Genomic DNA, 13,133 nt, shown 5'->3' with positions numbered 1-13,133 from the left:
TGTCTCTTGTTGAATATTTAAATTGTTTGTTTTATTAACGCTAGTATTTCGATACCATATAGCAGTGTGCAGCATTTGAACAAATGATGTGAGGATGTGTTGGTTCATCTCGTGACCTCATCTACTTGACTACCGTACTTACACAAATTGCATTATAGACATTATAATTAACGAAGATGGTTCTTACAAAGTTAGATTGCACGATTTAAAATATGACTCTAATTAATTTTATATATATTTTAAATCATAAATATTCTAGAATGGGGTATACAGTAGATATTAGATAAAACACTGACACGTACATAGTCTACAACTATGGCTACAACACATTTGCATGCCTCTTGATTTTTTTTTATGCTCTTTATCTTCGTAGAATCAGTCATCGATAATATTTACGAACTGTGCCTATAATGTAGTTTATTAGATCTGTCATGTAGCATGTATTTTGAGATAACTTTTTTTTTAAATGTATGAAACTGAATAGCAAATCCTGTCGTTCATATCATGATCTTGCCAGTTATATCTTATACTTTAAAATAAAAATTCCTTGAATTATATTTAAATCATAAGATAGTTTTAGTTACGTGTTTCATTATATTTGAATGTTATTGACCTAAACATTTGTGTAACTCATAAAAGAAAGAGATCACAAGGTCTATATTATTACGTCAACAAAAAGATCGAGTAAAGAGGTGGTACGAAAAAGATTTACAGTGAGAGTCAGTGAGCCTTGACCTACTGACCATCAGTGTGAACACGTGTACTTTCTTGCTTGATAGCACGCGTTCTATGCAACGAGCAAGGAAAACGTCAAACACGTGTTAACCTAAGCTGATCTTTATTTGTAGGAATTTTACACGCACTCGATCTTTATAAATTGATATCTATATTTAAATATAACTGAGACAAACATTAAATCAATATAAAAGCATTCTTATTAGTCATGTTTCAAAACGACTAAATAAATTCAAACAAGATTGGTAAAACCCCTATTGTTAATATTCTTTGCTTGTGTAAAGTTTGTTTACATTAAAAATATCTACCGGTACTGGAAACTAGCATTATAGGCTACATTAAAACTTTTAAAATCGGCTTATTACCAGAAGATGCAATAAGAATTGCAAATAATTTATTTATTTGAAATCTAATTGAACAGTGCAACTATACACAATTACAGTAAATCAGATCTGTAGTATGAATGGTTAAAATATATTTAATACATGTTACAGATAAAACGTAAAAAAAAAAAAAAAAAAAAAAGAAACCAATGCTGTGCTTGTTTAACTGAATCTGTTGATTTTCTATGTTAACCTAAATATATATATTTATTTATTTATTTATTTCCTGAGGTAGACGTGAAAATACATAACCCTAAATATCAATGACTGTTCAGTAAATACCGGTACCGGTACCTTCCGCAATGATAGAAACCTACAAGAACGACAGATTCAGTTTTATTACTTCGAGAGGCGTCATTTTGTCTAGCGTTTCATTAGGTGTTAACTCGAGAAATCCAGCAGAGTGGGTAAAAAAAAAAAAAGAAAGGGGAGTTAAGTTAGAGGAAGGCTATAAAAGAGATCACCATGATGTTAATTAAACATCTGGGTCAGATAGACGTAGAGGGAGTGCGAATACGGTCACAGGGGTGTTACATTACATGAGCAAAGTCAAAATGATGCCTAAGTGAAGGTCCATTTACAGCAAGTGTTGTAAAGTCACAAGTTGCTTTTTTTTTTTACTCGAAAAAATCAAAACACTCGACATCATATTAATCGCACATTTGTATCTAGCCATCTCATGAAAAATCTTGGAGCTAGGCAATGACCCTTTTTTTTTTAAAGTGTCACGTACTATATTAGATCTAGAAATTTTAAATTGGCATATAACATGCATAGTTCATACACACGCGCGCTAACAAACATGCACACACACAAATATCCCATATATATGTCGTTATAGTAGAAACGTTTTGATCAAACTACTGTAAGAAGAATAAATAAAATATATAATATAAATCACTTTTTGACTTAATGACATTGAATGTTATACCTAAAAATGACCTACAATCCAATTTATTTAATAAAGTATAATGTAAGATAAAATTATCACAGTTTAGAAATCAGCATTCTATAACTTTAAATTAAATGCAAAGAACGAAAAAAAAAAAAGAAGAAAAACATATAGGAACCTATACACATTTTTATGAAAATAAAATAATTAAAAAACAGCAATATTGTTTGTATTAATAATCTAAGTGAGTCTATCCGAGCCAACATATCAAAGTCATGGTTTTCTTTTTTTTCTTTTACCTCCCCTCGAGTTATGTTACGTAATAACTTTCTATGTTTCGTCTGAGATAACAGCTAGACCGGGAGAGCATTCCTTGTCAGTAGGGAGAAAAGTGAGAAAGAGAAACTAGAGGCAAACTGAGCCCAGACTCAGCCCTAAGGACACCCGTTTGGGCCAACGTTCATCCCCCAAATGGGGCCCATGTGTTTAGCCCTATCAGGCCCCTCAATGTTTTCCTCGTACTGGCCCCCATGAGGTTTATATCAGGGCTTCAACTGGGCCCCCTAACTGAGCCCAGACCCAGCCCTAAGGGCCCCCGTTTGGGCCAACGTTCATCCCCCAAATGGAGCCCACTTGTTTAGCCCTTTCAGGCCCCTCAATGTTTTCCCCGTACTGGCCCCATCAGGGCATCATCTGGGCCCCCTAACTGAGCCCAGACTCAGCCCTAAGGGCCCCCGTTTGGGCCAACGTTCATCCCCCAAATGGGGCCCACGTGTTTAGCCCTATCAGGCCCCTCAATGTCTTCCCCATACTGGCCCCATGAGGGTTCCATCAGGGCTTCATCTGGGCCCCCTAACTGAGCCCAGACTCAGCCCTAAGGGCCCCCGTTTGGGCCAACGTTCATCCCCCAAATGGGGCCCATGTGTTTAGCCCTTTCTGGCCCCTCAATGTTTCCCCGTACTGGCCCCATGAGGTTTCCATCAGGGCTTCAACTGGGCCCCCTAACTGAGCCCAGACCCAGCCCTAAGGGCCCCCGTTTGGGCCAACGTTCATCCCCCAAATGGGGCCCATGTGTTTAGCCCTAGCAGGCCCCTCAATGTTTTCCCCGTACTGGCCCCATCAGGGCTTCATCTGGGCCCCCTAACTGAGCCCAGACTCAGCCCTATGGGCCCCCGTTTGGGCCAACGTTCATCCCCCAAATGGGGCCCATGTGTTTAGCCCTAGCAGGCCCCTCAATGTTTCCCCGTACTGGCCCCATGAGGTTTCCATCAGGGCTTCATCTGGGCCCCCTAACTGAGCCCAGACTCAGCCCTAAGGGCCCCCTTTTGGGCCAACGTTCATCCCCCAAATGGGGCCCATGTGTTTAGCCCTTTCTGGCCCCTCAATGTTTCCCAGTACTGGCCCCATGAGGTTTCCATCAGGGCTTCAACTGGGCCCCCTAACTGAGCCCAGACCCAGCCCTAAGGGCCCCCGTTTGGGCCAACGTTCATCCCCCAAATGGCGCCCATGTGTTTAGCCCTAGCAGGCCCTCAATGTTTTCCCCGTACTGGCCCCATCAGGGCTTCATCTGGGCCCCCTAACTGAGCCCAGACTCAGCCCTAAGGGCCCCCGTTTGGGCCAACGTTCATCCCCCAAATGGGGCCCATGTGTTTAGCCCTAGCAGGCCCCTCAATGTTTCCCCGTACTGGCCCCATGAGGTTTCCATCAGGGCTTCAACTGGGCCTCCTAACTGAGCCCAGACCCAGCCCTAAGGGCCCCCGTTTGGGCCAACGTTCATCCCCCAAATGGGGCCCATGAGTTTAGCCCTCTCAGGCCCCTCAATTTTTCCCCGTACTGGCCCCATGAGGTTTCCATCAGGGCTTCATCTGGGCCCCCTAACTGGACCCAGACTCAGCCCTAAGGGCACCCGTTTGGGCCAACGTTCATCCCCCAAATCGAACCCATGTGTTAAGCCCTTTCAGGCCTCTTAATGTTTTCCCCGTACTGGCCCCATGAGGTTTCCATCACGGCGTCATCTTGGCCTTCTGATTTCGCCCAGACTCGACCCCTAAGGGCCCCATTTGGGCTTTCATTAATTCTCCCCAAAGAGCCAAGTATCTATAGCCTTATTGGGGCCCGCAAGTCCTTTCCCTTACTGGTCCCACACGGATTTCACAAGGGGATTTTATGGGGCCACTGACTGAGCCCAGACTCAACCTTAAGGGCCGAGTTCTTCCCCCAATTGAGGCCCATGTGGTTAGTATGGGCAGGCCCAATTGGGGGTCCTTACCGGGCCCGAAAATTTTGCTATCAGGGATACAGTTATTGTATGCAGCGTTTACATCAGTTTTTATATTGTTCGTAAAAAAAATTCTGATAAATTTAAAATATCAAAAAATATAGTTTTCATTAAATATGTAAATAAAATTATTAAATCAAAAGAATCGTCCTTATATTTTGTATAACAATAAAACACTTGTTTTTATTTCATAGCTATATACATATATATTAAAACGAAATATTTTAATGTAAAAAAAAACAAAAACAAAAACAAAAAAAAAACAACAAACAAAAAAAAAAACAAAAAACGAAGCAATAAAAAGTTTATATAAAAAAATAACAAAACATTCAATGAGTTTATTGTGTTTATAATGAAATGGGAGACTATCCGAACCAATTGTATTGAGCTCTTTTTTTTTGTCTCCCCTTGAATTTCATTACGCAACGAGTTTCCTGGCCGACGGTCTCGTCCGAGATAAGAGCGAGGCGGGGAGGGCACTCCTTGCCAGTAGGACGAGAAGGGGGAAGGTGGTGGGACCTTAACTGTATTACGCAAAATTCAGACCGCCAGCCGACGCCCAGCAGTGAAACAATGGGGCGAATCTCTCCATCCCCTGCTACTTACGGGCCCCATTCATCTAAGGGGGGTTTTGAATGGGCGCATGACGGGGTAGGAAAGGAAAAAACTGCCCCGCACGACTATCCGGTTCCCCGTGCGGGCCCCTAACTCAGCCCGTGCCTGAACAGGTAGCTTTGCTGGCTGGGTATCTGGTTTATTACATTGTTAAACGTAGACGGCCACTGAGACAATACAGAAGCACGTCAACACCTAGAATCTAGATTTATGTTGACAAAAGACTGAGAGGAATGAAGAAGACAGTCAACAGATCCTGTGTAGTGCCCAACGGTTCAACAGACTAAAGGGTAGGTTAAGTTGAAGCACTAGCGGATCCAGAACTTTGGAGTGGGGGGGGGGCGATTTTTTTTCTAAACCCTAACCCTAACGCCCAGTAAACCCTATGCATAAACGTGCGTACAGTACACATACACACACACATATGTATATATGAGAATTAAAAAAAAAGCAGCATTTCTCAACCTTCGGAGAAAAACAAAACAACTGGGCAGCGCTATAAGGTTCTCTAGTGCCCGACACCAAAAGCGTTTTCTTGTTTTTTTTCACTGCAGAAACGCATTCTCCTGACAAGTACAGCTCTTTATTCATCAATGGAGTTCGGGGCGAAGCCGCGACGCCAAAAGCGTTTTCTTCTTTATTCATCAATGGAGTTCGGGGTGAAGCCCCGACGCCAAAAGCATTTTCTTGCATTCTTCATTGCAGAAGGGCCTTCTCCTGACTTCTACAGCTCATTATTCATCAAAAGCGTTTTCTTCTTTTTTCACTGCAGAAACGTATTCTCCTGACATCTACTGCTCATTATTCATCAATGGAGTTCGAAACTCATTATTCATACTATTAAAAAAGGACCTTTTGAATAAGGTTGTACTTGAAAATTATTTTAATATGAATTTATAGGCCCTTAATACATTGCAAATAAAACCGATTTGTTCCTTGAAAAGATAAGATACCCCACATATTTATATTTTGGCTTTGGCGATCGATGCCAAACAAAAAATTATTCAATAAATAGTATTCAATAAGAATTAGGTATAAATCGTGAGTTATAGTCCCAAATTTATTTAACTAGAAAAATATCAGATTGAGTAAAGGTTGGTAAAAGGCGACTATGAGAACGTTGAGTTTATAACTCATCTCAATCATGGCTCTTATACTGAAAAATTTCGTTTGAATTTTAACTTTTCCAATGCAAAGTCTTACTTAAAATAATTATGATAAATTCATCTGAAATTAAATAAACTCTGTCTGGAAATGGGAGGGGCGGTAGAGTGAAAACGATTAACCCTCGCTCCTTTAATAATTTCTGCTAAAGATTGCATTTGGCATTAAAGAATAGGGGTTGGGCGACTCAATATAAGAATTTAATTTATAGTTTATATAAATTATGATGGGGGAAATGCGATTGCATGTATCGCCCCTCCCACCTGGTACAACCCTTTTTCATTTAAATTTACTAATGATACAATTTGAGATTAGATTGTGGTACGTCATAATATACAATGGGTCACATATCAATACGTAGTTTATATTATATAGATATTCAACTAATTTTGTTCACAAACTATGATTCTCCACAAAAATAGGACTGCCCCCCCCCCAGAACTCAGAGGGCTAGAGTGGAGAGGGCAGTACATGCAATCGCCCCCCCCCCTCACCCCAGCGAATCGGCCAAAATACCAGAAAGGGAGCGACATAATATAAAATGTATATATTAATTCAACTAATTTTGTTCACAAACTATGATTCTCCACAAAATAGGACCGCCCCCCCCCCCCGCCATTTAAAGGGTTTAGGTGGGAAGGGCAGTAGAGGTATTCGCCCCCCCCCCCCCCCCACCAATCGGCAAACAGGGAACGACATAATATAAAGATCGGTTAAAAAATCAATAACAAGTTCTCATAATATAGATATTAAATTGATTCTATTAGCAAGCTGTGATTTCTACAAAAAAATTGGACCGCCCCCCCCCACTCAAAAGTGTATGAGGGGGCGGGATTGATACCATCGCCCCCTCCCGACCCCACCAATCGGCCAACATACTAGAGGGGGGGCGAAATAATCTAAAAATAGGTTAAAATATATTATATTATATTATAATCTATCCGAGTGCTAAATTACCTCGTCCTTGATATAGTCATATACAGAGACATCTTCTCCATCAAATCCCTGAGCCTCTCTCCCTTTGAAGAAGTTAAACTTTAGCCTTTCTGTCAAACACATTCAATATTACATCTTGCTGTTTGGAACTTAAATGTCTGCAGAAACTATTATTTGAATTTAGAGGGAGGTTTGAACCTTTCAAAAGACAGCCTGTATTATGTCGTCTTTCTGTTGTTGACGTATATTTATTTGACTTTGAACAACTGTGGCCGTGGCGTTTGTGTCGGAGATGCTGTAGGTAATCTAAATCTAGATCTAATTCAAGAATGCCAATAGCTCTAGATCTAGCTACATAGTTGTAATTAAGAAATGGTATCTTATGCATATTTCAAAACATTTTAAGAATAGTTAAAATAAATTTAAAAAAAAAGATAAAACTAGTTTAAGTCCCTGGACCCTGGTGAACTTTGTTACGAAAGTGAAAGTAGAAAAAAAAACAAGGAAATGAAATCAGCAGTTCAAAAACTAATAGTAGTTTCCAAGGCGATTATAATTATACTTAAAAAAAAAAGAAATTAATGATCTTTTATCATAGACTTATGTCTTTTATATATTTATAGAGTATAGACTACTATAGAGAGTATAGACTAGATTATCATCCCACACCGGCTACGCCCGTTGATTTGTTCCCAGGATTGTTTTTTTCGGGGGGGGGGGGGGCGTAACATGACCTGTATATTATAACTATTCACTCTAATTATAACTTACTTTTCAACTTGTGAATTGTAGTAGGCTGCGTAGTCCTATCTTTAACATTGAATTGAACGGCGCACTCTTTACCCCTCTATCTCCCTTTCCTTATTTCTAGATCTATCTCCTTCTTTTTCTCTCTTTCTTCTTCATATCTCTCAATCTCCTCTCCTCTCTCCCCTTCTCTCCTTTAACCCCAACTTTTTTGTGTGGTGAGAACCACTGCTTTACAATATTATAATTTTTAATAAATGGTTCCACTGGTATATCAAATTTTATTATAAAATATTTTTTCAATAACTCGGAAAATGAGTAAAACATTTTTTAGTTAAGGCTTCTGTTGCACCCATTCTTCTTTAAAAATACCGTTTTATTTATTTATTTATTTTGTTGTTTATTTGGTTTAAATTTCAATCAATAATACACAAAACAAACATGTTAAAGGATCCACGTTCAGACTGTACAAACATGGTCGAGAGGTGAACATTATCTAGTTAAGTTGTTTATAGCTCATAATAATCTCTCTTGTTCATTGGTTTATAAGAACGCCTTTTATGGATTATGAATTCATCGTCACAAATCTAGGAGCATATACGAGCTAACAGTACGAGATCAGTTTCACTGTTCATCTCAAAGAACGATCTCAAAGATTTCTGACCAGACGTAGGCCTACATCCGACATTGTTTTTTAGTTTATGAACAGTCCGTCATTTTCTCTCTCTCTTTTTTTTTTTTAAAGACAAACACTGAAAATGCTATGGTTCTCCGAAAGAGCAAGACAAAGGTTATTCATCAATTCAATATTCCTGGTTAATTAGATTGTCCAAATCTCACTTGCAGACACTTTCCGACAAATATGATGTCGTTATAGACATATATAAATGTCTATGGATGTCGTAAACAACCCGAGAAATGCGCACAAATCAGCAGTTATAATGTATTTGCTAATTATTGAACTAAATGTGCGAAAAATTTTGACACACTTAAAAGTACATTTTTAATGGAGTTTTCTTGGAGGTTCGATCAGCGCTGTTATTGATGAGTCTGACAGCGGGTTCTGGCGGTGGTTGGTTAAGAAAACAATACGATGCACTGCTACACATTCACATCGTATACGCTGCTCACAGACATCGAAACCATCCACGCAAAACTTGCACAGTGTCGGATTTTTTAACTAAAAATCCTTTTGGATTTTTTAACTAAAAATCCTTTTGCACACACCTGACTTCAGGACAAATATTTTTTCACTAGAACTAAAGAAACATGCATTCCAAGAGAATGTCCTAATCCAGGGCGGTAGGGCCGTGTGCTCTGTCCCAGGACGGACTTATCGCAATACAGCCACTGCTAGATCAAAAAACATAAAAACAACACATCAACAAGACGGTGCTACACATCACAAATAAATGTAAAAAAAAAAACAACAACAAATAATCGAAATAAAATTAATATATAATAGATCTTCAACTCTGAAGGATCATCTGAAACATGTAAAACAAAAGCACATAAAGCCCAAAAAAAGAGGCAAAGAAAAGAGGCCTAAGGCCCAAGGATTCCTATGATGATAAAGCTAAAATTGAATAGCGCAAATTCTGAGGTTTCCTTTAAAAAAAACTTTTTTTTTTTTTTTTTTTTTTTTTTTTTTTTTTGGAAATTTAAGGGAGGCAACTCGAACGTATGTAGCCTAAAGTGTAAGATGTCGGATGTTAGGCCTGTAATGGAGAAAGATATGTAGATGATCCTAACAAACAGGCCAATAGTAGTGTGACAACCTAAGGGAGGCAACTCAACGATATCCAAATTTATTTACATGGGGACATCCCACATAATAAAACAACGTCGGTCTTGAGCACAGCCTCTTTATCAGTTCCATGATCAGCTCTAGACTTATCTTATATAATACAGACGTTACTTCAAAAAAGAAGATGATTACGTCCTACGCGTCATGCATTTAGTCATGCATATTAACCAATGACTTAAACTCTGCCAAGTCACTGGTTTTCCTGGCTAGCTCAGACAACCCATTCCACGCTCTAATAGCACTAGGGAAGAAGGAGCATTTGTACAAATTTGTCCTAGCATATGGAACGAGGAATGTGTCTTTATCTTTGTGTCTTTCAGAGTATTTTATTAAATTCTGTTTTTGTATTTGAAGATTATGGTTCAGTGTTTTATATATAATTGCTACTTTACTTTTGAGTCTTCTGTCCTGAAGGCTTTCTAAATTTAGTGATTTTACTAAAGGTGTTACTCTATTCAAATGTGATTATTCGTTTATTATGAATCTCACTGGTCTATTTTGTGTCTGTTCCAGTTTCTTAATGTTTTCTTGAGTTGAGGGGTCCCAAACGGAGGATGCATATTCTATTATTAGCCTAACCAAGGTTAGACTTGGGCGGAACTGCGTTCTCTTCTCTTCTAATATCAACATCCTTCTCAGTCTAGTCTCTAACAGTGCGCACCTTCTCAGTCTAGTCTCTAACAGTGCGCACCTTCTCAGTCTAGTCTCTAACAGTGCGCACCTTCTCAGTCTAGTCTCTAACCTGACCTGTATATTATATTTTATAATGATTCACTCTAACTTACTTTTCAACTTGTGAATTGTAGTAGGCTGCGTAGGCCTATCTTTTACATTGACTTGAACGGCGCACTCTTTACCCCTCTATCCAGGGGCGGACTGGCTATATGGGCATTCGGGCAAATGCCCGGTGGGCCGGTATCCAAATGGGCCGGTAGGACCACAGTAAGTATCTTCTTTTTTGAAATCACGCCTGTATTTTGTAAGATAAGGGCCGCATGGATGCCACTATTAAATTGTTAACTTTTCATAGTATTCCTTTTTCAGGGGAAGTGGCCTCTGAGCGAAGAATTTTCTTAAAAATCTTTTACAGACTCTACTAAGGCCTACTAATTTAATCTAACACATTTTCCGAAATAATGTAATAGCCTACTTATGTAGAGCTTCATCCTTTCAGGGCCTATACACTTTACGATTAAAAAGAAACATAAAGTCTTTATTCCTTATAAGGACATAGTGTTCACTGTAAGCATGTGTACAGCTATCGATACATTTTCAAACTTAACATAATGATTTTGAGGACAGATAGACCTAGAACTGGATGTCCATCATATAATATACAATTTATGGGCCGGATGGTTTAGAAATGCCCGGGCCGGTTTTGATACCCAGTCGACCCCTGCCTCTATCTCCCTTTCCTTATTTCTAGATCTATCTCCTTCTTTTACTCTCTTTCTTCTTCAGATCTCTCAATCTCCTCCCCTTCTATCATTTGACCCCAACTTTTTGTGTGGTGAGAATCACTGCTTTACAATATTATAATTTTTAATAAATGGCTCCACCGGTATATCAAATTTTATTATAAGATATTTTTTGTAATAACTCGGGAAATGAGTAAAACATTTTTAGTTAAGGCTTCTGTTGCACCCATTCTTCTTTTAAAATACCGATTTTATGTATTTTTTTTATTTTTTTAAATTTGGTTTAAATTTCAATCAATAATACACAAAACAAACATGTTAAAGGATCCGCGTTCAGACTGTACAACACGGTCGAGAGGTCAACATTATCTAGTTAAGTTGTTTATAGTTCATAATAATCTCCCTTGTTCATTGGTTTATAAGAACGCCTTTTATGGATTATGAATTCATCGTCACAAATCTAGGAGCATATGCGAGCTGACAGTACGAGATCAGTTTCACTGTTCATCTCAAAGAACGACCTCAAAGATTTCTGACCAGACGTAGGCCTACATCCGACATTGTTTTTAGTTTATGAACAGTTTTAACGTCCGTCATTTTCTCTCTTTTTTTTTTTTTTTAAAGACAAACACTGAAAATGTTATGGTTCTCCGAAAGAGCAAGACAAAGGTTATTCATTAATTTTCCTGGTTGATTAGATTGTCCAAATCTCACTTGCAGACACTTTCCGACAAATATGATGTCGTTATAGACATATATAAATGTCTATGGATGTCGTAAACAACCCGAGAAATGCGCACAAATCAGCAGTTATAATGTATTTGCTAATTATTGAACTAAATGTGCGAAAAATTTTGACACACTTAAAAGCACATTTTGAATGGAGTTTTCTTAGAGGTTCGATCAGCGCTGTTATTTATGAGTCTGACAGTGGGTTCTGGCGGTGGTTGGTTTAGAAAACAATACGATGCACTGCTACACATTCACATCGTATACGCTGCTCACAGACATCGAAACCATCCACGCAAAACTTGCACAGTGTCGGATTTTTAAAATAAAAATCCTTTCGGATTTTTTAACTAAAAATCCGTTTGCACACACCTGACTTCAGGACAAATATTTTTCACTAGAACTAAAGAAACATGCATTCCAAGAGAATGTCCTAATCCAGGGCGGTAGGGCCGTGTGCTCTGTCCCAGGACGGACTTATCGCAACACAGCCACTGCTAGATAAAAAAAACAACAACACATCAACAAGACGGTGCTACACATCACAAATAAATGTAAAAAAAACAACAACAAATAATCGAAATAAAATTAATATTTAATAGATCTTCAACTCTGAAGGATCATCCGAAACATGTAAAACAAAAGCACATAAAGCCCAAAAAAAGAGGCAAAGAAAAGAGGCCTAAGGCCCAAGGATTCCTATGATGATAAAGCTAAAATTGAATAGCGCAAATTCTGAGGTTTCCTTTAAAAAAAAAAACGTTTTTTTTTTTTTTGTTTTTTTGGAAATTTAAGGGAGGCAACTCGAACGTATGTAGCCTAAAGTGTAAGATGTCGGATGTTAGGCCTGTAATGGAGAATGATATGTAGATGATCCTAACAAACAGGCCAATAGTAGTGTAACAACCTAAGGGAGGCAACTCAACGATATCCAAATTTATTTACATGGGGACATCACACATAATAAAACAACGTTGTCAGGACTGAGTTCTGGTCAGCCTGGGTCTCCTGTTTACTGTAGAGGAGAAGGGGGGCAACCCAGGTTGTTGGTTTCAAAACTGTTATTGTTTTTGGGTTTTTTATTTGGTGAGATGTTTTGAAAAACATAATGTAACTCATGATAAGGGGTATGTTTTTTGTTCCTAGTGCAGGACGGTTGGTTTTTTGGATATATAGTCTAAGTGTGGAGACTCTAACTATTTTTGCTGTATGAGAGTGAAAATAATGGAATTAAAGATGTTTATATGTTGGTAAAGTGGCATTCTGAATCTTATTTTATCGTTGTATGTGTCATTATGATATTATCCAGGACTTGGGTACATTTAGCATGAAAATGAGTCTTTGACATTTTGGGGGCCTGTCCAAAACAACTACATGCGATGGATGCATCAATCTCCAGTGAAGTATCTGCTGTATCCAGACAGCATAT

Source organism: Biomphalaria glabrata, chromosome 3, assembly GCF_947242115.1.
Source record: "Biomphalaria glabrata chromosome 3, xgBioGlab47.1, whole genome shotgun sequence".
NCBI classification, from domain to species: domain Eukaryota; kingdom Metazoa; phylum Mollusca; class Gastropoda; family Planorbidae; genus Biomphalaria; species Biomphalaria glabrata.
This window is presented reverse-complemented; position numbering follows the sequence as displayed.